This window comes from Stegastes partitus, unplaced genomic scaffold (genome assembly GCF_000690725.1).
Source record: "Stegastes partitus isolate 25-593 unplaced genomic scaffold, Stegastes_partitus-1.0.2 Scaffold637, whole genome shotgun sequence".
Taxonomy (NCBI): Eukaryota; Metazoa; Chordata; class Actinopteri; family Pomacentridae; genus Stegastes; species Stegastes partitus.
Genome location: NW_007578368.1, coordinates 131,437 through 156,966, shown reverse-complemented (window position 1 = coordinate 156,966; position 25,530 = coordinate 131,437). Strand labels below are relative to the sequence as shown.

The window sequence follows — 25,530 nt, the reverse complement described above, 5'->3', positions numbered from 1 at the left end:
CTTAACATGTAGGTTGCAGGACAGAAAGCTGGATGTCAAAATACTAGTACATACCCATGAAAACAACCCACACACTGAGGACTACTGGGTGTGAAAGAGGGGTGGAGCTCCTCTTTGCTCACTTGAAACATCACAAGCAATTTAAAGACAGAGAGAAGAAGAGTATGTGTAGTGACAGAGTGAGTGTTGGCCTGGAGTTCAGTGGGTAAAGGAGGGAAATAAAGCAATTCTACTTCAGGCAGCTATGCACTCAACACATCAAATGCTCTTCTTTCACCATTCCAAAGCTAGCAAAGGTCCTTGACAGGAGTGAGTCAGATAGTGTTCTTAACACCACACCAAAACCTCTCACTGCTTGACAGCATGGTTTGGCCGTCTGTCTGCTGAGAGAGCGTCTGCACCAGGATTTCTTTTTCATGCTACTTTCCCTGCCATCTGATGACCCTGATATGCCAAGGTTTACTGTTTGTTGGGGCCTAATCTTAATCGATCCTGACTTGCGGCACACGAGAAGATGATTTTAAATAGTGAGGTTCAGGATGTTCTGATCCATTTTAAGCACACAAGTCATGGGTAAGCCATTATCATCTGATTGAGCTGGGCAGTCAGTATTAATCTTGTTTGTGCTCTCCTTCTGACAAAAACATTTAAAACTGAATATGTCCAACAACAGTCTGTAAACACTGTGCTTAGCAACAGATGTTCTTTTTTTATGCTTACGGTTCTGCTTGTTCTGTCCTAAAAAGGTTCAGTAATAGTTCCTTAAACTAATGTGAAAATAATTAAGTTGCTGGTCTATTTTTGCTCCCATCACGTTTTAGTCACTGTGGGCTTTTTCTTTAATGCAACATAAATTAACACATTTGTATGTTGACAGCAAAGGCTTTCTATTTTGTTAAGTCCTGCATCTCTATGGAAACAGCGCAAAGATGGCTAGAAGTAGATAGAACTCCAAAATGTATTTTGAAGTGTTACCAACATGTTGGCTGTACATTCTACAGGTATTTTACTACTTCCATTTTATGCGCAGTTCAGCCAAGAAACTCTTTTTGAGTCACGTGGATCTGTTGGTCACAGCTGAGTCAGTAATGGCTTCAATGGTTGCACTGAGGAGCTCTGATTTTTTTTTTTTTTTTAACAGAATGTGGTTTCAGCACATTATTTTTCGTGAGACATTCAGAGTTAAGCAATTTTGTTGAAATGTCACAATTTTAAGCTTAGATTTGGTTAACTTTTCTGACAGAATAGCACTATTTGTAGATATATTATTAATAAATAATACTTGAATGTCTTCTGGTTTTGGATTGATGGTTGAGCAAAACGTTATTCTTTGGTCTGGAAAGTTGCAACGGGCATTTTTACAATTTTCTGACACAAAGTATGAAATCAATAACTGCAGCCCTTGAACAAGTAAGAACCCTTTGAGCAAAAACTGTAGATTCTAAACATGATGTGGAAAATACTTTTCTGATTAACTACTAATACAGGTAAGCATTGGCAGTAAAAAAAATCCAAGTCACTGGTCTTTTCCAAAGTTGAAATGGGAGAAATGCCCGCTTTTCCCTTCTTAGCTCACACTGAGACAAAAAGCAGAAGCCCATTTTCCACCGCACACTTAAAACAGATTAACTGAGAACATATACAGCGCACATGAGCGTGCACACAGGCTTCACATACATTACGGAATGAAATCTGACACAAATCCTTGAATTCAGTCACTGCAGAGACACACACACATATTGAATCTGCTGCGCACAACAACTAAAAAAAATGGTGAAAGTAGTACAGCAACTGCAAACAGTGTGGTTGTACAAAGCGTGTCCACTGTCAACACAAACTGACACAGTAACCAGGACATGGAAAACCACACATGTACACCCTCAGCCAACTGTGGTCTCAGACAAAGCCCATTCACCTGCTATAAATAGAAGAGAAACAAAGCAGTTGCTTTGTCTGAAAGTTAAATTAGCATATTATCTAGAGTACTGAAAGATACATGGGCTGGCAGTGTCAAGGAGACACGTTCCAAAACACCCAGGCCCGTCTGCGCTTGTTTAGAGACGAGTTTGAATCTCTGATATATTGTTGTTGATTCAATCGGCTTTGTTTTGATATATAAAACTCGAGCGTATGACATTTACTGCTGTTGCAGGGTGTGTGTGTGTATATGATTTATAAAATGAGTTCAGTTCAGGATCTACTGCTGTATATAGAGTGTGTGTCTACCTCCGTCGGTTGCCAGCAGCCCTGTGTGTTGCTGCTCAGACTGATTGAGTGGTGCGCTGGTCGGCCAACTGGGCTTCCGGCCGGTGGACTGCCTGCATCGATTGCTCGGACAGGCCCTTCTTCTGGCGCGCAGACAGAAAAATAGAGAGACAGATGAAGAGGAGTGGAAATGAAGAGTGCAGAAATACAGCAAAGAGAGAAAGGTAAGGAAAAAAGAGAGAGAGAGAGAGAGGAATGGAGGGAAGGAAAAAAAAAAAAGAGGAACATTAGCTTAAATGAAAGTTTATTAGCTGTATCAGTCAGTCAAGTCAGATGAGGTGGGGGTTTTGCCCCAGGCCCGCCATCCTTCCTCTCTATCTTTTTCCCCCCCGTTCGCCCCCTCCTCCTGTTTGTGTGTGTGTGTGTTGTTGTAAAGGGAGGAGGTTTCTGGGGGGGAGGCAGGCATGACGGGAAAACATTAGGTTGTTGGCGACTCGCCTGTACACCAGCCAGTAATTGGCTTGGGTAATGGTCATGTCCAGACAAATAGTGTAGGCCCTAACCGTGTTACGAGCAACCAACTGCTCCGCCTGTATTCACAGCATAAGAGCCAGCGCTGCTCGGATACCAAATGGCTGCGGCGTGTGTACATGTTTGCGTACGAGACTCACAAAACATGTGATTTACTGGGACACAACAATTTTTTTTCTTTCCCCGCTCCCCCTACCAACCGATGTGTTTCTGCGCGGCCTGCACATGTGATTCATGGCTCGCTTGTGTCCTGCGTGGGAGACTGCTCTGTGATAAGGAGGAAAAAGATAGCGGCACAAGCCCCGCTCACCTCGAGGGACAAACCGACATCTGCTGTGTCCTCCAAACAAGTGACGGATAGGATATAAGCAGGAGGAAAGACGGAAAGAAAGAAAGAGAGAGAGGGAGGGAGGGTGGAGAGGGAGGGAGATGACAAGAGAGAGGGAGTAAGAGGATAGGTTCCATTTTTCATCCGTCCCTCCCTCTGCTCTGCATCACTTCGCCTTCTGTCTGACGGCAAGCTGAGCCACTAATGTCCATTGTGTCTGGATGGGCTGCAAACATGTGTGTGTGTGTGCGCGCGAGTGTGTGAGTAGTTGTCTGTCCTTCTGTTGATGCTATTTGAGTGAAAATGAAACGTATACGCTCCCGCAGTAGCCGTGCAGGCTAAATAACATGCATATATGGATAGAGCTGAGTGTGTGTGTGTGTGTGTGTGTGTGTGTGTGTTATAGCAGCCCCTCAGCCATCCAGCTATCATCTCCTGCCAGACAGGCCCCACCAAGCCGACCCAGCTGGATAATGAGATCCATTATGACTTACGTGCCAAGAGGACAGCCAGACAGAACAAAGACATGTACACACACACACACACACACACACACACACACACACACACACACACATACAGTTTGGTGTACATGTCAGTGTGTGTATGAATGCAGGCTCTCTATCTTGTACTGTATGTGCTGATGTGTGCTGCCACTGTTTCATATTTCAGTTTCTTCTCTATGTGTGTGTGTGTGTGTGTGTGTGTTAGCTATGTTAGTTGCCTGTAGGGCATCCTGCAGTGGGTCCTCTTTCAGTCTGCAACTCGAGAACTCAGAACATTTCTTTCTCCATCCCTCTTTCTCACTCACTCACTCGCACTTTCTTTCCTCGTCTGCCTCTCGCCTGAAAAAGCAGACTCACTGAAAGACAGCGCCGAGCACAGCAACCTCGCTCCTTCTCTGCCCCTTCGCGTTTTCGTTCTCTTTGTCTCTCGCGCGCACACACACACAGTTTCAAGGCCTCGCATGCAGAAGGCAAAAGCTCAAGATTACAACTATGTGCAGCATCATAAAAGGAGACTATATATCCTCAGCCCTGATTGATCAGCACCTCTGCGGCACGCTGGAGCTAGCCAGGGATTTGTTCCAAGGTATTCAGCCTGTGTGCACGCGAATGTGTTCTGATTTGTTAGTGGAGAGCTGAAGTAGCTGTCAAACACATTCTGAAAAAGGAGTAGGCCTTTTCTTCATTTCACTTTTGGGGGAATGGGGGGTGGTGTCTGGCTAAGAGGAGGAGGAGGAGGAGGAGGAGATCAGTTCTTCAGAGTAGGTAGGAGCCTGAGTCCCAGTTCAAGTTTATAACCGTGAATCGTTTTATAGTCTATGCTAGTGTATTCATGGTGGCACACAACGGGCAACTTTGTCACAATGAGTGTTATACAGATACACGCGGTATTATATGAGGCAGGGGATTCATAACATGGCCCACTGCACTGGCTAAACAGCACCCTGTGTGCATTGTAATTCATTTAAGATGATAATAAAATTATCGCTTCATTTTCTAGGCTGTGGGATTTCAGCTCAGCTCAGCGTCTCCTCAGTAACTGCGCCCTCCACTTTACATGCTCGAGATCCACGTCCTCTTTTGTATATTTCTTTAAAAAATACTTCTGCAGATGAAAATGTTAAACACATGAATTGTTTTGACTGTCCCAGAAACAAGGTGTAAGCTCATACAAGTTGATTTATGACTGCTGGCTGGGGTTGGGTAGCTAGAGTTCTGCTATTATCACCTAGAATTCGGTTACTTTACTCTCTCTATGATAACAAAAGTGTAACTTCAGATGTAGAATATAAGTCTAAGCTTCTTGATTTCAACACACCACAGAATCCCACATTCACGTTGTTGCTGATGTTTGACATAAGTCCGTGCAGTGGGCTCTTGTTGTGGCTCTCGTTCTGCTGCGTGGTTGTGAAAAGTCACATGAGCAGCACGTGGCCACGGCCGCAATGAAGTACCACTATGAAGTGCGTGCTGACAGAGGAGATCAAGTTCCTGTAATTGGCCATAAAGTGTCTAGAAAAGGCCAACAGTTATCTAGATGTTGCGTACTGTGTTCTAGGTCTGGTTTATCTGATGTTTTAGTGATCACAGCTACAAGCCAAACTAGAAAAAAAAAAAAGACATTTCGCTCAAAACCAGCGGCCTTTCTGCTGCAGAACTGCGAAGGCAACACCAGGCTTCTTACATGTTTGTACATAACATAACTGAGGAGTTGGGTCTCTGAGAACGTGTTCATAACACACTTCTATCGGGTCCACGGAGAGTATTGGCTGTTCATATACAATTCTGCTGTCAATGTGTTGCATCAATGCGAGACAGAGAGAAAGCGCGAGAGTGGGGCGCTGTGCTACAGTAAAATAAGATTTTACCCATTTTAATTAGCGAAACAATAGAAAATCAATATGTGGTGGTCAATGTGGATATTGTGGAGGGCAACCATAAATAAATCAAAGTATGGGAAACACTGGTATCCACAGCAGTGACTGCTGTTGCCTCACCGTTGCGTGTGCTGGATTTAAAGAAGCTGCAGGGGCGACGGCCTCGCTCGCTCTGCTACAAGCAAAGTATATTCTCACACCAAGATGTACAAAATCTGGTGCAGATTGATTTAATGTGAACTGGTGCTTTCTGGTCGGTAAAGTTAGTAGCTAGTTTGGTACTCAAACAAACAAGGCTGTGAGTAAAATGCTTTTCCCCACCAATCCACTCTATTTCCAAGTCATAAAGCATCACAAACTATTCCTGTAGCCATTTCCGAAGCCAAAAATGCATCGTTTCTGTAGTTATTACAGGTATTTTTATTTTAATATCCAGCGCATTATGCATTCAGCTCTACAATAACAAAGCTGTGTAACGGATACATACACAAGCAGAATACAAATAAATATCAGGTTCATAAAATTGAAAAATCTTTCATATTGTATCTCTCCCTCTAACACACAGAGCAGCCCTGCCTACTCTCACTCTCTCTCTCTCTCAACACAGAAAACAATGAAGGGATTCTCTGTTGTTCCTGCTTCATGAAGTATTCAAGTGACGCCAGCTCAATTAGAGGCCTAAATGTCAAGATCCAGACTGGGGAGAAATGAAGAGATGAAGAGAGATTAAAAGATGAACAGAAAGAGAGGGACAAAGAGGGCACTAGGCAGAAGCAGGGACAAAGAGATCATAATGTAGAACTCGTGAAAAATTGACAATGTGTACATCTCCTCGGGGAAATGTAAATGACATGACACAACGGGTGGAAAGGGAAAAAAATGGGAAATGAGGTGCAAAAACAAGAAGGAAGAGAGATGAAGGCTATGAATGTGGTAATACAAGACCTGTGGATTCAGCAAAAAATAAAAAAAAGCAGACGAATGAGTATAGGCAGAGAGTTTAATACCAGCCAGAGACACAAGCAGGACTATCATCACCTCTACAATCGGCCTGCTGTTGCTCTGCTATGCATGCACACACACACACAAACACGTAAACACACACACACACAATCCTCACTGGTATGTATTTCCATCATCAAATGTGATCAGAGCTACTGTCCGCAAGCCAACATTCACTCAACCGTGATAACCCCGGTGGGAAGGCGCACACAGAGAGGCACATTTCTGCGAGCGACTGCTGAACCCTGAGAAGGATCTGACATGTGTGGTGGAATTAAAAGGTCATATAAATTAAAGAAACATCAAAGTGAATGAGTCTTCTGATGAGCGGTGCAGCAGATCAGAGGTTGAGCTCTAGGGGGGGGTTTCTCAGAAAACGAAGAGCACCATAATTATATATTACTTTGTGAATTTAAAGGATAATTCTGGTGTATTACAACTCTGGTTTTATTTTCTGTCGTTTTTATGGGTATAAATAACATAGTATTGCCAAAGTTAATCGCTGAGATGTAAAAATGTGGCCACATCGCTAAAAAAAGATGTCAGGCGATGGAAGATATGTTAGCAGCTAGACGATTTTATGACTTTGAAACAATCTTATAGGTAAGTCAAACATATATGAAAGAGAAAACACTGGTAAAATAAAATGTAGAACCACGCCGGCCATTTTAAATACTAGGGTTTTTTTTGCTATTACTGCAACCATCTGACCACTTGTTTCTCCACAAATAATATAACGGGTACTCTGTAAAGCTACGCAATTAGTCAAATATTAGGCTCCGTTTACACAAAGCAAAAAGGGTGATATTTCAATACGTTTGGACCTTTGGTTTACACAAACGAAGCTACAAGTCAGTGAAAACGATCATATCTGAAAACTCAAGCCAAAGTGGAGATTTGGAAAAAACTCTGTCTTTACGTTTGCATGTAGACAAGACGGAGTTTGACGTCACAATATGCGACAAAAGCATCATCAGCATCATTATCATTGAAGTAACAGAAAATCATTCGTGCCATTTTTTGTGTTTTTTCCAGGATTCTGATTGGCTAGCATGGCTTTATGCTTCTCATTACACTGCCCCCTATAGGTTTGGCATGCTCATAGCAGCTCTTAACGGTGTGGTTATGTGGGTTTATGTAAACAGAGATTTTTTTTTTAACACAATCTGGCGCGAACAATGTTATTTTTGAAGACGTAGACCCGTTTTTGTAAATACCCGGCTATGTGTAAACGTGGCTTTAATCTCAATTGTGAAATCCTCAGTTCTGAGGACCCATCATGCCACTGCGCACACACTACTGCAACGCAAAAATGTCCTGCATGTTGTGGCTGCAGTCCAGAGTAGAACAGTAATACGCAACAGAGAGCAGATGGGCTGAATCAAAATCAAATGTCTGGAGGTGAAGGTGAAGAGCGAGTCTCTCAAAACAGATCATCAGCCGTTGTTTGGAAGTGTTTTGGATTTACAGCAAGCGATGTTAATCAAGAGTCAGTTATAGGCAAATAGGGTATGGGATTTTGTGTCTGTGCTGCAAAATAACACAAGTTGTTCAATCACCTGAGAAAACAACACAAACTGTAATTCGATGACCGAACGAAGACCAAGAATTGCGCTACCTCACTGAACCCGCATCCTAGTCCAACATCAATTCAGATACCCAAATCAGCCCCGTTATACAGTACACCGCAGCATTGCACAACACGAAAACAAAAACAGAGCTCTGCTGATTTAATTTTGGGTCAAAAGTTTTGGTCCAATTGTATTTTATTTTGCTTCGAGGAGATGCGCTACAAATAAAGACCAGTCTTACTTTGATGCAAAGACTTGCAAAGAATGTAGCCCCACATGGAAAGTAGTGATGTGTTTAAATTTGGAAGTGCAAATTTAGTGAATGAGTGTGATCACAAAGATAAATCAGTGCTGATCAAATTAATTAGGACTGTTAATTTTGCTTGTAGTCATGCAGCTCTAGTATGACCTCACAGAAACGAAGGCCAACAAACCCCGAAAGAGAAATCATCTTTTTGTGTAAGGTAAAGTATCCCAATAAGAATGAACATGTATTTAATTTGATCAGCTTTTTATTGTAGTAATAGCTGGCACTAGGTCAGAGGGTTATTTCTCTTGCAGAAAATACTCAGAAATGGGGCTATTAGTCTCAAATCCATCTACTCTTCTGTCCTTGACATTAAAAAGAATGGTTGGGATCACCTCGCCAAGGTCAGCTTATATTCACTAATAAAGTCAAGATGCCAACTGTAAAGGCTGTTTTTATTCCCATCTCCGTGACATGCTGCAACAAAGCAGTGAATGCCATTGTGATTGGGGTTTCTGTCTGTACGGGTGGGCCACGCTGCAACCGAACCTCTTACCGTGCAGATATCATCACTATTCGCTGTGTTTCCAGACACATTTTTGAGGGCGCGATGAAATTCCCATCAGTGCAAACAGAGTGTTCCTCTTCTCCATGGTTAGCCACTCTCCTAACTATTTTGACTTCTATGTTGGTATGTGCGTAATCCGTGTGGGTGCTGAACCCGCAACCACCACTGTTGTGGCATGTCCCACGCTCCGACCGACTCGACAGTCAGCACCAGCATCGAAACTTGAAACACATGCTGTAACCAAAATAATTCCCTCTAATTGAGCACCAACAAAACAACATTGTGCCTCAGATCCCGCTTTGACAAAAACCTAACGTCAATATTTCTCCAGCAAACTAAACTCGGGCGAGCTCGCCGCCCCCCCCACCTCCTCCTCCTCCCCGCATCTCAATCCCCCCTTAACAAAACAGCTCTTCGCTCACAGTGGTGCCAACCCTAATCACTTCCCTCAGCACCAGGTGGTTCTCATTGACTGAGGCCCAGCTCCTCCACTCGGCAGGACGCTTCGCCAGAGGAAATTGGCTCGTCTACGCGCATTTATTGCTCGTGAGCTCTATCGAACTGAGTCGTGCGGGCCCTCCACTGCTGCCGCTGGACTTTGTTCGGGCTCTTTTGAGCGGCCGGCTTCACTGTACGGAAACAGCTGCGGCGCTGCACCATCCAAAGAAACAATTAGAAACACCCTTTTCCTATTACTCCCCACTATTAACCGCCATTGTGCGGAATTAGTGGCAGTCTATGGAATAAGTGGATTCTAATTCATGCCCTCCTTTCATGGGCCGCGGCTGCTGCAGTGGCTTTCCTCTGCTAATGAAGAGGATGAAAGAGAAGTGTTAATCAAACTGAGCATCTCATCTGTGGTAATAAGGAGCAGAAAAGGGGCCTTAGAGTGGCTCCCCAGTGATATTTATGTGTATGTAGGCATACGTGTATGAAAGGGAAAGTGAATTTATACCCATCTGTTCTGCTATTCTGTTACTGAATTTGAGCCTCTGTAAACTCTCGGTTAAACAAAAAATAAATAAAAAAACAGGACGCATGAAATAATGTGTGTGCCTTGTTTTCTAATTGCTCAGCCTCAACCCATTGGGATGAATGCCCCACCACGGACCAATCTCTCGCTGCTAGCAGCCTTTTATCCCTCCCAGGCTCCCTTGTTGTGGACCACAGAGCTAACCAGCAGGGTCTGATTAGATTTAAATGTCAAGAGAGATAGGACAATACAGTTATCTTCCAAATTATAGCCCATTAAAGGGCCTAAGCAGTGTGCCTCCCTCCTCAACTAACTAATCACTGAGCAGATTCATCATCTCGCAGACTGGGGCATAATTTGGGGGGCTGTGGTTTCCCCTGCTTCTCCCTTGCTGTGTGTGTGTATCACACCATGTGCAAGGGCATCCAGGAGTGTCTGTAATGCATGATCAGTGTGTGTGCATGCTCTATGTGTGTCGCTCCAGAGGGAGCTGGTTCAGCGCCCCAGGCCAGTGCCCCATTAAAGGAAAGGAAAGAGAGAGATAGTGCATATGTGAGAGGGAGAGGAGAGGGGCTCCTCATTTAGACAGCAGTGGCAGGCTGCGTTCCACCTGCAGCCAACACACAGACAGACAGACAGAAGGACGAGGACTGGGATGCCTCCCATCTGCCTCCTTCTAATTCACCTGCTGTCCTCAGGGTGTCATAGGGAGCTACGCGTCAAATATGGAGTCTCTTCTGGGCTGTTATTTTGCATATTTCTTTTTCCCTTCTCCTGCATATATTTCTTACCTCCTGTCCTCTCTTCATTTCATTTTTTTTTTAAGTGATTCTTCAGTCCTCTCATTCCTCTATAAGAAACCCTATTACTGATCCACCATGCATTACAGTTTTCCTCCTATCATCACAGTGGAGGCGATGATGATGATGATGATGATGATGGTGGTGGTGGTGGTGGTGGTGGGGAGTTCAATGGAGGAATGAGGACTCGCGTCTCAAGGTGGTTTCCTCCATATCCTCGTCTCTCCTCACCTCTTTCCGCATTTCCATTTCCCACCCTGCCCACCTTTCACTATTCATCTTCCCATTCTTCTTCCTCCATGTTGGATCCACTTCCCTCCTATTTCATATGCTCCCCCCCTCCTCCTTTCATCTGATCCTTTGTCTGTTCTTTAATATCTCATCTCTCTCCATTTCTCTTTTCTCCTCTCTTATCTGTCCATTCAATCCCCCACTCGTCTGTCACGGAGCACTCATATAGGGCTCTGAGTCCAAACCTCCGTTGGCAATTTATGCACAAGAGCCTTGGCGATGTGCATTAGGGCCGCCGACATACGACATATTATGGATTGCCCTATAAATAGCCGCTGTGAGTCCTGTAAAAGCTTTTCATTACATAGAGACATTGTTCGATCAATATAAGCTCCCCCGCTAAATCTAATTACCAAAAACGACAAGGGCTAGAAAATATATATGTAGCTTTAAGATAAGCCAAGTGCAGGCAGCTACTGTTTTGACCAGAGAAGTTTCAAGAGGAGTCTTAGAAAATAAATTGCCCATTTTAAGTACGAGGCAAAGAATTAATTGGGATGTGGGGAGCATGAGATAGAAGACTTTTAAAAAAACACACTCTCTGATATAATGTTCATACACAGATCCTGCGCTTGATCGTACACTGAAATTTACAGTAGATGCACTCATTATGCTGCCACCAGCGGGGCCCAGCTGAAGCTCGGTGGGGGCCGCTGGTCTGAGCCAGGCGCACAGCAGACCTTCGTATGAGGTGCAGCTGTAGGTAAAGCGGAGAGAAAAAAACTAGAAAGAAGAGGGGGGGGCGGGAGTGAAAAGGAGGGAGAGAGAGAAAATAGGAGGAGCCCAGGGTGTCATTTCTCTCTCTGTCAGCTCCCTGCCTCCCCCCCCCCCCAACCCCAACCTCCCCTCCCCTCCACCATCACCCCCTGAGATGTGGATGCTTCGCGGGGACAATTACCGACTGACACTTCATCATGGGCCGCGTGACAGCCGCTGACGGCCCTCGTCCAAACAAATGATGCTGAGGTCGAGGTTGCGGGCCTGCCTCCGAGTCTGCCTGCCTGTAGCCTCCGCTGCATGGCCCTGCACTGCATTAGCAAGCCACACACACACACACACACACACACACACACTGAGAAAAAAAAAAAGCTACATTAAAAGAGACTCCTCTAAACCAACCACCTCCTTCCTTTAAGAAAAACACATTTATCAGCAGTGGGTAGGAGGGGAGGGGGTGAGGAGGAGGGGGGGGCTTCGTTAGAAGGATGGAGGGCTGGTGGGGGTGCTACAGTACTGTCAAACCCCATCCCCCTTAGGTAAAGAGAGAGCTCTTCATCTTTGCGAGGCAACTAGGACTCACACATATATATACCAAAAAAAAAAAAAACCTAAACCCAAACCCACCACACATACAACTAATCAGATAATGGGGTTAAACTGCAACTTAAAAAAAGCCAACGAGGCAAAAAAGCCAGTAATCAGCACAGTGACACCGGCATGCATCAATTAACCCCGTGTCTTTGTGCAGCACAGATAACACTCTGACCCCCACCCTCCCCTCCAACCATACAACGATCAACTCCTTTGCCGTGGGTTGAGAGCGGCTAAGTTTAGATTCATAAAGTAGGTCAATTGCTAATAGTCAAAAAAAGGGGGCAGCGTATAGTTTTTAAGTAGAAACCAAGAAAAGGAAAAAAAAAAAAAAGGCATGTGGAGGACCTGCTGGTAGCGGTCCCTTAGCTGTGAGTCTGAACTAGCAGATTAATAAATGCTGCCTGTGATCTCGGCCCAGGGAGGCAGATGAACAACAATTGAGACAGACATCAAACGCTTGACTAACACTGAAACAACACTTGGTGAAAAAGAAAAAAAGAAGCTTGCCGGTCTCTGAAAACGCTCAGCCGTGTGCATGCGGGATGGAGAGAGAAACTGAGACAGAGAAGAAAGAGAGACAGAGGCAGCATAAACAATGAAACATTTATCAAAGCGAGGAGAACGGCATCTTCTGCACGGCACGGGCAGACTGCTAATGCAGGTGGCGTTGCTGCTGCCGTATCCTGAGATGCCACTGCTGCTACGCCTCCGGTTTGCGAAGACTCAAAAAAACAACCTGTTTTCTGTCGGCGTTGCTGCGCTTTCTGGATGCCCTCTGCTACCCAGAGAGGAGCTCGGTTCGCGTTTCCTCTCTTTTCTCATTTAAAAATTCTCTCTGTTTATGATCGCATTCATTTCATTCATACTCTTGATGTTTTCCCTGTTGGCCTCCCCCCTGTTGATAAATGCATCTCTTACGTCGTCAAACCCCTGCACAAGCCTAAGACGAATAAAGCTGGAGAGCTGGTGGGGTTGGGGTGGGGGGGTAAAAATGAAGGGCAGAGGAAAAAATACAGAGTGAGAGCCATATGTCATGTTGGAAAGGCCCCTGAGAACGCTTTCAATCTTTCCGTCAATATTCGGCACGCGGGCCTGTATATGCCATCATTAAAAAGGGGATGCTTCACTGTTTATTTATCATAAGGACACATGGCTGACAGCTTCCTGTAAACAAGTCGTGTGTTTATACATGTGCGTACACTCACGGTAGCTTTCAGAGCGCACACTCTCGAATGCAGTGTGTGCTTTATCTATGAAAATGGATGGATGGTTGCTCAGTAATGTGGGGAACAAGTGATGGAGTTGGCCAGCCAGCTTTCTGATAATGGCCGTTATAGGACTCGTCACTGTATACAGGAGGAAAACTGCTTCTTTTCTTTTTTTTTCCACATTGACTGGTGATTAGAGAGCTCTCGTGAGGTGAGTGGGAACAAATGAGGTGGCGTTCCGTTTCGAAAGAGATTTTCCATGCTTAATCACCTCCAAGATAAACGTTAAAATAGCGAATGAATCATTTTCATGATGTGACCTTGTAACACAAATGTCAATAGACCGCTCAGCTGTTGAAGAATGAAATGATTCCTCTTGAAAGCTTCGACTACTTCTATCACTTTTCACGGCATTGGAACGCTGACATATCTTGTTTAACTGTCAGAAACGAATAACTCTGAAAGAAGTTGCCAACTGCATTTCTTTTCTTTTTCTTTCTCAAAGTGAAAAAAAGCAGCACATCTGCAGCAGAGTGTTTTCTGATTCTGTGGCTGTCGTGAACACAAAGGGTCGCTCAGTCCACTCACAGACAAACCAAAGCTAAACAACTGCTGGCTAACAACAGGGTCTGCTCGGGCTGACAGGCTGTGAATAGCAGTGAAGTTTCAAACTTGTTGGAAGAAATTACTTGCTGGTGTTTATGAACAGGAGCGTCAGCAGATAGATTCCTTGTTTCTATCCAGCAGGACTGCACGATACAGTAGAAAACTGTTGTGATATTTAGCTTTTCCTTGATAAATACTGCAATATGAAAAAATGCAGGGATTGCCAGAGTTGAAAAGCAACCTTTCTCATCTGCTGTAACTCTGGCATCCACCCTGGCGTTTTTTTTTTTTGCTTTGCACAGCACTCAGATCTAGCTTTGTACTCCTCATGCAGAGCTTTGTGCAGATTTAAACCCAACTGCACGACACAGCAGACGGAGTATTTGTTTTTGGTCAAATCACCACTTCCGTAGCCAAAATGTTTCCATACAACTGATGCTGCATTTCTTTTCACAATCAGATCTTCTCCTCTCTGCTGTTGCTGTTCACACGTGAAGCCTGCACGTCAACAAACTGGTGTCTTGTGAGAAAAAACAAGAAATAAACACAATCAGTGTATCCAAGCACCCTTAAATCAGAGTAAATCATATTCAGACAGACTTTACTTGTAGATTAGCCATGGAAAATAAAAACCGTGTAGTTTCCTTTTTGTGTCAAGAGGCATGAAAAGCTGTAATTTGATGTGTTTGAGAAAATTTCACTTACTAAACGTTACACTTTCTGCTGTGTTGCTCAAGCACATGTGGAACCGTCAATACTGAAACGATATATTATGCATTTCTACTATGCATTAATCGTTATATATATATATCCAGAGAACACCTGTAGGAACATGCCGAGGGATGCTCCCATATCAAGAGGACTTTTGTGCTGGTCAAGTAAGAGCAGGTGAGTGTGTTTGCATGCATATGTGTATCTAGGCTGACTGACCCACAGAGAAAGACAAATGGCTGTAGCAGGGGGCCGTGCTTGACATTTAGGTTTCGTGTGGTAATGGACGTTGACCTGCTGAGGTCAGGCCTGCCAGCAACGCAGCAGAGAGGCCCATTCCTGCACAGGGCCCCCATCTCTGTAACTAGACACTAGCAAAACAGTGGTAGACACACACACACACACACACACACACACACACACACACATATAATCACTCACTCACTCCGACGAGAGGAGGACATCCCAGAAGGTTGGACCACATAGGTGGGGTGTCATTATGGAGAAGAGACAGATGTGTTTGGTATGCGGTTTTAGGTGTCAGGAGCAGCATGCGCTGGCAAAATTACAGATGTGTGTGCATATATTTCTGACATTTCTTTTGTAAAGGAGTCCATATCTGGCTCCTACAACCATAGCAACAGCAGCTTCTCTATAGTTCTGGCGGTGCAGAACAGTGGTAGCTGCTGTTGTTAAGAGAGTGCCCTGTGTTCACCCACAACTCGGCAACAGGAGGCTACTTTATATACTGTTTGTGACAGCTTTGTGGTAATAATGGAGCCCAGGCCCCCGCTAGTACAAGTGGCATGCTCAGCCAAGTGAGACTTTGCCTAAGAGAACACACATACACACAGCAACACACACACACACCAGGCAGCCTCCTTCATGCCTAATGAGACCACTGGGAGAGCGGAGAGCAGGAGGCAGCGAGAGGGAGATGAGCAGAGAGAGGAGAGAAAGGATGGGATGTAAGGGACGAGCGAGGGAAAAGGAGAGGAACAACGATAGCAAGAAGGGAATAAGAAAAAGACAAATACACAGAGAGAGTAAGGGAGCAAGGGAGACCAAGTGCTCTGACTTTCGAGGTTTGGGATTGGAGAGAGGAGAGAGGGAGGAAAGAAGTGATGACCTGGATTGCTGCCAAAGAAGCAAGAGCAAGATGGGGGGGTGTCAGAAAAAGAGCAATGAGTGTGAGAGAGAGAAAGAGAGGAGAGAGCGAGGGAGTTGAGGTACACCTCTAGGCTTAGCAGCGGGTGGTTATGCAATGTACACAACGCAGGAGTGTAGGGGGGATCAAAGACACGGGGTGCATACATAACTAAATCTGACACCAGAGTGCAACAAGAGATGTAGAGAAGGGAGGAGAAAAAAAAAAGAGCAAAAAAAATCACTCAAATATCAAGAGGACAGACACTCCAGGGATGGAGGGCGAGAGCGAGTGTGTTGGGTATAGCGGGTGCATATCGTCTCAGTACAGTAAGAGTATCGGTAATGATGACAGGGAAAAAAGATGACAGAGAAGACGGGGGACAAACACACACACACAGCCCAACCTGCTCTACCTCCGCCTCTGGTGCTGTAGCATCATCTGCTCATCCAAGCAGGTGCACATTGCAGGGTGGGGGCTGAGGCGAAAGTGAGTAAATAACTTGCAGTCCAAAATGGGAAAAGGCTTCAATGTCCAGTGACAAGAAATACGGACAGACAGGCACAGCTGAGCCTTTAGTTTTGCTTCCAGAGAAAGCGGGGTATGAATTATTAACAGGCGCTCAGTGTAATAAAGTGAAGATGAGCCACTTGGCTCCATGCTCATCCGAGTAGACAACCATGCTTGTTTGGACGACACCGTTTGGGCCCTACTGCAGGTTACAGTGTCAACAAATGACATGTCACCTTTACAGCTGCCACGGACATTTCTCTGTTTGGGAAAAAAATGGTTCTGTGTTGATTTTTAGATTTACTGCACACATCTGTCCCTTGTGTCCAAAATGACAAAGTCAATTATGCATTTAGTGAAACTTCATTGAGTCCTGTTCACATTGCAAAAGACTCACAAAAGTTTCAGCTCACTCTCTGATCAACAGTGTATTGCAAATGGAGAGTGTCGGACACACCTTTTTGCTGTTTTTAGTGTGCCACCAGGAAGGAAACTTAAGCTAGTGCTGCGGTTCAGTGCATACTTCACATGCAAAGTTGGAAAGGGAAAGTTCAAGAATGCGCTTCCACTGTGGGACGGCTAGAGACCAGCCGGAAACGCAGTCCTTTTTCTCTTGTAGAAAAGGAACACGCCCACTTCAGTCCCAGTTCACAGTCACATTGCTTATTGTGAACAGTCCCCTGTGCATTTTCTCATCAGTCTTCTGATGCCAAGCCAGTTTTATTTATTTATTGTTTTCTTTTTCCCACTGGTATACTAGCAGCATGTGAATACTGCAACTTACACACTGCTCTGACATTCAAAATGCCTTCATGAATGTCCCAGATGGAGCTACGAGCATCACAGGACCCAATAAGCCTGATGTGTACCCTCTAATGGTTCTATAGAACAATCCTACTTGATCAGCCTGCCACCACTTCGGGCGGTCCACATGCCACTGCCCGTCCCTCAGAGACCCAGACGAAAGGCTTCGGGATTGTTCTGTGTGTGAGCAGGGACAGACAGGAAGCTGGCAGGCACATATTATCTGGGTGAGAAGCAGCGGATGACTGCAACAGACTGGTCAGGAGAGCCCCAGCTTTCCTCTGGGTTCACACAATTTCACAAAGAGCTGGTGGTGTTGCTGTTGGACGGTGACCTAGCTGACCAGCTAGACTCCATCTGGATCTCTCTGACTTCCTATCAAAACTAAATCCCTGCCTGCTTTTGCTCACATACATGACGCTGGGTGGTGAAACTCTCCACTTAAGAAAAAGCAGGTTGAAAAGGGGCATTTTCAGTGCAGTTGAAAGCTGATGTTGCGGTTAATGAGTCAAAAAAATACATAAAAACAATTATATTAGCCAAGTAGAGGCCACTGGATCACTTACAAGCAAGAAATACAAGATGCATTGGACGCTAACAGGATCAGAAAATAGGTTTACATCAGCTTTACAGTTATAATTTTGAATATCTATGTAACTACACTCACAGCTGCAGAATCTCTAATTGGCCGAAGTCAGAATAATTCTTGTTTTTCCATCTTCTACTGACGCTGTGTGAATGCAAAATGATTTTATTTCTTTTTTCTAAACGGCTGCACAAACACTAAGCATTCTGCCGTAACAGTAGACGTCAATGCTGCATACCGTCATCCACATTCACACCGCTATACATCAGTGCGGCAATATCTTAAGTGACACAATTACACACTCACAGCAAATGGGATAACATGTATGTTTTGCCCGACTCCAAATTTCAATTAATCTCTACAATGGAGGCAGAGGGCAGAGTTAGCGTGACCCATGGAGTCATACACAATATCCACATTAATGGGAAACACATCAGGTTGAAATAAACCGTCCTCTAAAAGCAGAGAGACATTATACGGGACCGTTCGTTGTTCATAATCTTGTGTCATATAATTTGTTCAAGACCATATCGACTCTATATGGGCTCGTACTGTATACAAAGACCCGGAATTGAAATGCAGTAATGGTTCAGTGAGTCCGTGCCATATAGAAGACCTAGTCCAGTAGTGTACCTACTTGGTAATAATTTGAGAGAAGACGCGTTTACCTCCGGCAGCAAACGCACCCAATTAGGCTATGTCAATGCTCCACAAACAGTGAAGTGTGGAGCGATAAAGTACGGCGTGAGTGTCAAGCCCTGCCATTATAAAGACAACTAACAATAAAAGTCTCAGTGCAGTCACAGGAATAATATGCTCAGTTATCATTCAATAAGGCAGTTCCCTTCCATAGGACTGTCAGTGGTATAGCACTCATTCCTGAGGAGCCTGCAGGCAAGCAACAATACTCAGGTGTTGAAATGTCTCTTCACTACATTAAAATCAGTAAATACGTGCAATTTCACACTGTGAGAGGTGAAACTGAGCAGAAGGATAAGTTTATACTTCAATATACACACCCAGGCCGACAAGTTAAATCACAGCTACCCACAAACATTGTAAAAGGCAACACCCTGAGTACGTCTGCCCCAGACTGTACATATTGTACACAACTCCTACGTCCTCCTCCTATAGCGGCACAATTTTGATTGCAGGAAGGAGCTGTATCGCTGTATATAATACATCAGTGACTACTGTCGTTAATTTTCTCTATCTTTTCCCCATTCTCTCTCCTCAGGGGTTTCCAGTAACTGTCCAGAGCACACGTGTTTTGTTTTACCTAGAGCGGAGCCCTATCTGAGCCCGGGCTGAGAGCAGACTGTGGGCTTTGTCTGTGGCACCATTAATCAACTGTCCTTTAACAAAAACAGAAAACCAGATGAGAGACAAAGGGAAGAGACGTGGGGGGTTGGCTCTTATTTAGGTAGGAAAAAAAAGCAGAGAGGGTAAAAGAGAAGGAAGAGAGGAAAGAGAGAGGAGGAGGAGGGGGGTGCTTGACCCAGATCCAGGCCTTCAATAAATCAAACAGCAACAATAACAAGCAAAGTTTTCATGTGGCTTGACTGATTAATCAGGTTTTTTTTTGTGGTTTTTTAACATGGAAAGCGCGGGAGTCTTTTTTTCCTGTCTTGTCTCTCCTGAGATTGCAGAGTGAGTCTTTTTTATGTCGAGTGTTTATGTCTTCATGCTGCAAGGTTTTAGACATGGAGGCCTGAATCGTTCATGGTTTAATGAGAGTGAGGCCTTCGCTTCATGGTGCAGTGGGGCTATTCCGCTGAAGGTCTCCGGCTACATTAATGGAGCGCAGGTAGGTTGACAGAACGGTATGGACACACACATTCATGCACATACAGACGCATACGGACATATGGAGGCGCAGGCGTGCAGACACACGGCTGCTTTTCTAAAAAAAAAAGAAAAATAAACAAGCTCTGTTTTACACACATGCACGTGCCACACACGTCATCGGCACAACGCGCCGCGGAGACAGGATGTGTAGCAGCCCTCTGAGACTCTTTGCGAGGTGGCGATCGATGGGCATTGAGTGTGGACAAGGAGGCCTCAGGATCGATAGGGGGCCATTACAGAGATGTGCCTACTGGGACATGGGAGAGGGGGGCGGGGGTGAAGATACATCTGGGGCCCTTGATGCTGTCGTCTTTACCTCGTCGGTGGGAGGTTTTACTCCACATGAGTACTGGGATACACAAAAAACGCGGACATGTACATGTATTAGGAAGAGCCTAACACAGGGAGTTAAATGGGGAGCGTCACATTGTACATGCACTCACTCCTGTACGCGCGCACACACACACACACACACACACACACTAATGGCATCCCAAGAGACCTACGCCACACCAGGACTGTTCAGCTTTGTCTTTTCTCGATCTCCGGTTTTCAGCGCCCTCATCTCCATCTTTAACTCCCTTTTGTTGCCATCTTCTCTATGTCCTCCTCGTCTTTCCACAGTCCGTCTCCCTGTGCACTGCAGTGTCACCACAGCAGCCTGCACTGTGCTCTGTCAGTGGAACAGCTTGATCCTAAGACTTTCTGTCATTCCCTTCTCATCCTCCACTCCTCCCTCCACCACTGCGCTGTTCGCAGAAAGAGCACCGACTGATCTATTCTCTCTCTCTCTCTCTCTCTCTCATAAACACACACACACATACACACACATACACACACATACACACACAGTTGGGAAAATGACAGCATTGTTACTTCCACAAAATGTCTGGCAGTGACATAATCCCCAAACACTTCCAGTTTCAAATGTTTTTGAGGCATCTGCAATGCTTTTGCATAAAGGTTTACTTATGGTCCAGCGCAACTGCACAGCTGAAATGACTTGTGGGAAAGACTTGGCTGATGTAGGTGCAATGTAGCTTAAGGAAACGAATGCACTTTAGAAAACCATGTCTTGTATTTAGATTAGTGGAGTTATACAAATGTGTTAAGTTCACTTTGAAAAGAAAACTTTTTGAGGACCTTTATGCTCCCAAAACGCACGGGCTCCACCCCTGTGTGTGTCTCACTCAGTTTCGGCTTTTGCAGATCTGACATTAGAGAGCCTTATTTCACCCTTTCAAACTCATTTTTGGTCACATTCCCATCTCGGTTGCGTATGTTGCAGTTACTGAGCGGGGACTAGAGGTTTCTCAGTGCACAGCCAGGAGTTTAGCCAAGTTATGCATGAGAACAGTACTTGAAATGTTAAAAAAAGCCCAATGTCTCAAGAAACTTGTCCTACACCATGAGGTACATGGTAAAGCCTCCTTACATACAGGGTTTCAACGCCAAACCAAAGCAGTAAAAAGCCATTTTATTCTGATTTACAATCATTTAGAATATGTTACCTATGTGTACAGGAGCTTACTTGTACTGTATTATTCAGCACCAAAAGGTGGAGTAAAAAATATGAGGTGTACTTAAATAAATAAATAAGCACACCAGTGTAGCTAACATAAAAAGTTAGTCTGAAGCCTGAAAAAGTTTTTAAAAAATCATTAAAAAGCTATTCTCCAAAACACAGACATGGACAATCCAGCTGGGTAAAACACTACACTGTAACTACACCACATTAATACAGGTGCTAATCACATGAAAGTACACACAGATGAGCCAGTCAAGCAGGCGACTTAAACCACTGAGGCACTTAATCCTCCTGGTGAGAACTGAAGGAGGAGAAGGGTCTCCTCCGCCTACTTGCCACTGCCTTCTGTTCTGCGGCCCATCTTCATGAACACCGCCCTTAAAGGACGGTTGAAAATAGTGCATTTGGATGATGTTATGGAGAAGAAGGACTATTAAAAGTCAGGCAAATGCCTTTACCAGCGCTTATGAAATTGCACAGAGGTGCCATGTCGGCTCCTGCAAGTGCCGTCCAAAAAACCCTTCTGTGGCTGATCAAAAAGAATGTGCATGTGTGCGCAGACACACACACACACACATACATGCGCGCACAGTTTCTGGGCTCAGCTAGCAGTCCCCATTGGTTTGGAAGGCCACAGCAGGCTATAACAACTACAGCTTGGCCGGCCTGTTAGTAGTGGGCCCTCTGTTTCAGCAATCTGGGTTCTCTTTGCCTTTGGACAGGGACCAGGTCAGGCTGCACAATACACCACTGTGTTTGGAGAGGGAGAGAGAGAGAGAGAGAGAGAGAGAGAGAGAAAAAAAAGGGGGAGAGAAAAAGAAAGAGAAAACTGCAGGCATGCGAGTCTCTGTGTGGACACAAACGTAAAAATAAGATGTATGTACAAGAATGTATGTTTTGGTTGTGGGATAAACGCACGTGTGTGTGCATGTGTGTGTGTGTGTGTGTGCGCTATGACGGCTGGGCCCACCATGCCCCTCGTTTTCATTCCCAACCGCAACAACTACACTCCCTCCCGTCTCCGCAGCCTCCATCATTACATCATTATTTCTACAGCTTTTCGCTTCCTCAGCACAAACAAGAATTTTGGGACCCCTGGCAGCAGTTTCCCTCCGCCCAGTCTGTTCTTGAATGGTGTTGTTGGATCTCTCAGAGAGGTCAGTGCACCAGGAGTAACACACATCACTGTCAGTCTGAAACAATACAGTGGAAAGCAAATGTGTTGGCCTGTGCAACTGTGACGACTACAAGGAAAACAGACTGCGGATACGGAGCGGGCCTGTGCCCCTTTAAGGAGAGCAAGCGGCACCTGTCCCTTTAAGATCTATTTCTCACAGCTTGTGGGTTCTGAGCTGAGCAGGCTAGCCTGAGCCGGGCTGCGCTTCGCTGTGCATGTATGGTAACAGGGGGGAACCGCGCCGCCCAGCCTGCCAGCCCACCACAGGGAATTTGTTTATGTTTCCTTGCTGCCAAGTTCCTGTCAGGAGGCGCCCCAAAGAGGAACTGCAGACTACTCAGTACTGTTAGCTACGCCCTCTTGCCTAGAATGACTGGGGTTTTCTGCATACAGTATCGGGTGGTGCTTTGTAGCAACACTCAAATCCAGGGAGGTCTCTTCATCAATTTCAGCACTCACACACACACACACACACTCCATACTTCAAACATTCACTGTGTTGTTCCAAAACCAGCTTTGAGAGCACCAAACTTCATAAAACAAGTTCTAACAGAAGGCTTAATTTATGACCCCAAACAGATTAACACAGATTTTCTCAAAACACAGTACATAAAACAACACAAAGGCATAGTTTCATTAAAGCAACACTTTACGAGTGGCACTTTGTAATGCTGTGGATTATGGGTATTGTAAAAACTGAGCACCGCCACATAAAAACACAGTAAACAGGATTGGTAAACTCACGGGCATTAATTCAAGCACTTGTGGGAAAAGTGCTAAATCTAAATTACTCTTCCACTAATGTAAAAGAGAAAAGCATGCTGGCTTCCAATAAGACACACAAACATTTCCTCGAATTATGACAAAAAAAAAAATATGACGCACTGCTGCCAGAGAATCAATAACTGCATCACTTCTGCACATTAATACGTTTCAAACTTAATGCATCATTTCTCAGCTGGTCAGTAAGAGCGTTAAACTAAAAAGTGACAGAGCCACTCGCAGTTATGTGTGAGACATGAGCTGTTTGCCTTCATATTATGCGTGCGAGATGTCTAGTCAGTGTGTGCGGTAAGAGATGTGCATATGTGTCAGAGAATGGAGGAAGGAAGGGTCGGACAAGGCCACACAAAGGGGCGTGGGACCCAGGATGGCGAGACAGAGGAAGAGATAGAGAGAGAAAAGGGGAAGAACAAAAGATGGAAGCACGGATGGAAAGATGTAGGCTGGGATTTAGAGGAGCGGGTGAAAGCAAAAACAGGAAGCAATTTGTGTCAGCTCGGATGGCCCGGCAGCACCCACTCCTCATCACGTGCTGGCACGTTTCACTGCTCTTTGACTGTACAGCCAGAAACTGCCCATTTACACAGACAATAAGGTAAACCAATGACTGTGTGGTTGAATGCACAGGGGAAGGCACCGGCTGCATTAGTTTGAATGATATTCATGTTGTCTTGTCAAACTGCTCAATTTTGTCACTGTGGGCGGAGTGCACACTCACAACCGAAAACCAATTGAGCAGCGGCGCTTGCAGCACACTTCTGCTATTCTGCTGATGGTGAGGAAGTAAGATGCCACACAGTCTCTTGCTATTCAAATGCCTTACAATAAATGAGCTCAGCAGCACAAAACACCAAACGTGCTGGAAGAGTTTTACTCAACCGTGGAGTTTTACTCTTCAAATTTGGTGGTTTGAAGAAATCTGACAAATCAAGTTGATTAATCGCAATGTGGAAAAGCTGAAGAGGCCCAGTATGCAACACAATGGCACCAAACACAACTGACAAAAAATGTTCATCTGCATAAATAAAGCAGTTTTACTTAAACATGGGGAAATAAACAAAAAAAAAGTACAAAAGCTGCAATAGAACTGTTGCAAGTCAAAAAAAAAAGACTGCAATGGTGTCAAGAGCTGATTATTCAACTCTGTCCAGCTTTGTTGGAGAATAATAAGCCCCATTACACAGGAACAACTGTGCATAAACAACACATTTCAACTTCCCCTCAGTTTCCATGTGTGGAGTGGAGTAAGAAAAAAGTACAACTCAGAAAAAAAAAAAAAAACACAAAAAAAACACAGGAGTCCCATTCGAGACAGAGGGAGAGGCAGCGGGCTCAGCAGCCACCACCGACCTACCGCACAGAGTGTGAATCATTAAAGGCATGTGTTCCACATCAACTGCCGGGGCCGCTTCCCAACCCACTTATGAGACTGGATCTAAATTATGATGGGGAGGGGGGGGTTAAATACCGTTTCACGTGGAGATGAAAACCCCAAACCTGCTAACTCAGAGACTGAGAGTGAGAAAGAGCGGGACATAAACTGGAAAATGACTGCATGCGAGTACTGCATGTACTCTCTGCCAGTTCACAAAATAAAACAGCAATGAATAAATGAAGCAGCTAATGGAATAATTACATGATTTCCAAAAAGTGTGACGTTTCATCACGAACAGATGAAGTGAATAAGATGAAGAGAATAAACAACGAAAAGGAAAGCCAAACTGAACTGAAAACTGACCTACTTTAACTCCTACATGTTTTTCTGGCTGCTTTGCCCGAGTCTCTAGCTTTAGAAAAGCTAAGACAACACAGTGGGATAACCTGCTCCAAGAAAATAAATCAAAGGGTGAGAAAAGACAAAAAGAAGAGAGGGGATCGCATAGTTGTATGCACATAAGGCCATAAATGCCAGCTTTGGTCTTGTCCATCAGGCCAGCCATACGCCAAACTGGTTGCCAACAGGGGGGTGTCTGCCAGACCACTTGTCATCCCCACTTACGACACATGGACGTCTTCTGCGGGTGTGAATATGCGTTTGTGCACAAAACACACTCCCTCGCTGGTGTGGGCATCCAATCAGCAGGGTGATTTGTAGAGGGAGTCTGCATTCTTCTGGGGATTGGCTGGCATATTGGTACACATGCCTTTCTGTTTGCTTTCACTTGGAGGCTGGTACGGGGGCAGGTGTTCGTCTGGGGGAACGGATCACCTTTCCCCCCAGGGCCAGGAAGGGACGCTAAGAACAGGACAGGATGGGACTGAGCAAGACATGAAAGGACAGGACAGGGAAGCAAAACACACGTTTGTACATGCCGGAGAAGACAAAATAGAACAGGACAGGACAAACTGGGTGCTTTGATTGGCTGAGAGGAATTGGCCTCCTTCCTGTCAGTCATTATTGTGGCAACG

The 25,530-nt window shown here is 44.9% G+C and overlaps 1 protein-coding gene across 5 annotated transcripts in view; it reads right to left on the bottom strand.

Moving 5' to 3' along the window:
- Positions 1-25,530, bottom strand: part of raraa (retinoic acid receptor, alpha a) — a 155,383-nt gene that overhangs the window by 108,476 nt on the left and 21,377 nt on the right. For 2 of the 5 annotated variants that reach the window (XM_008289795.1, XM_008289799.1), the window contains one exon: positions 2,227-2,348. The exons of 1 other annotated variant lie outside the window; for it this stretch is intronic. The gene's annotated coding sequence lies outside the window, so the exon portion shown is untranslated. Of the gene's footprint in view, positions 1-2,226; positions 2,349-11,797; positions 11,964-25,530 lie in introns of those variants that run through there. 2 more of the 5 variants (XM_008289798.1, XM_008289796.1) reach the window with 2 other exon arrangements.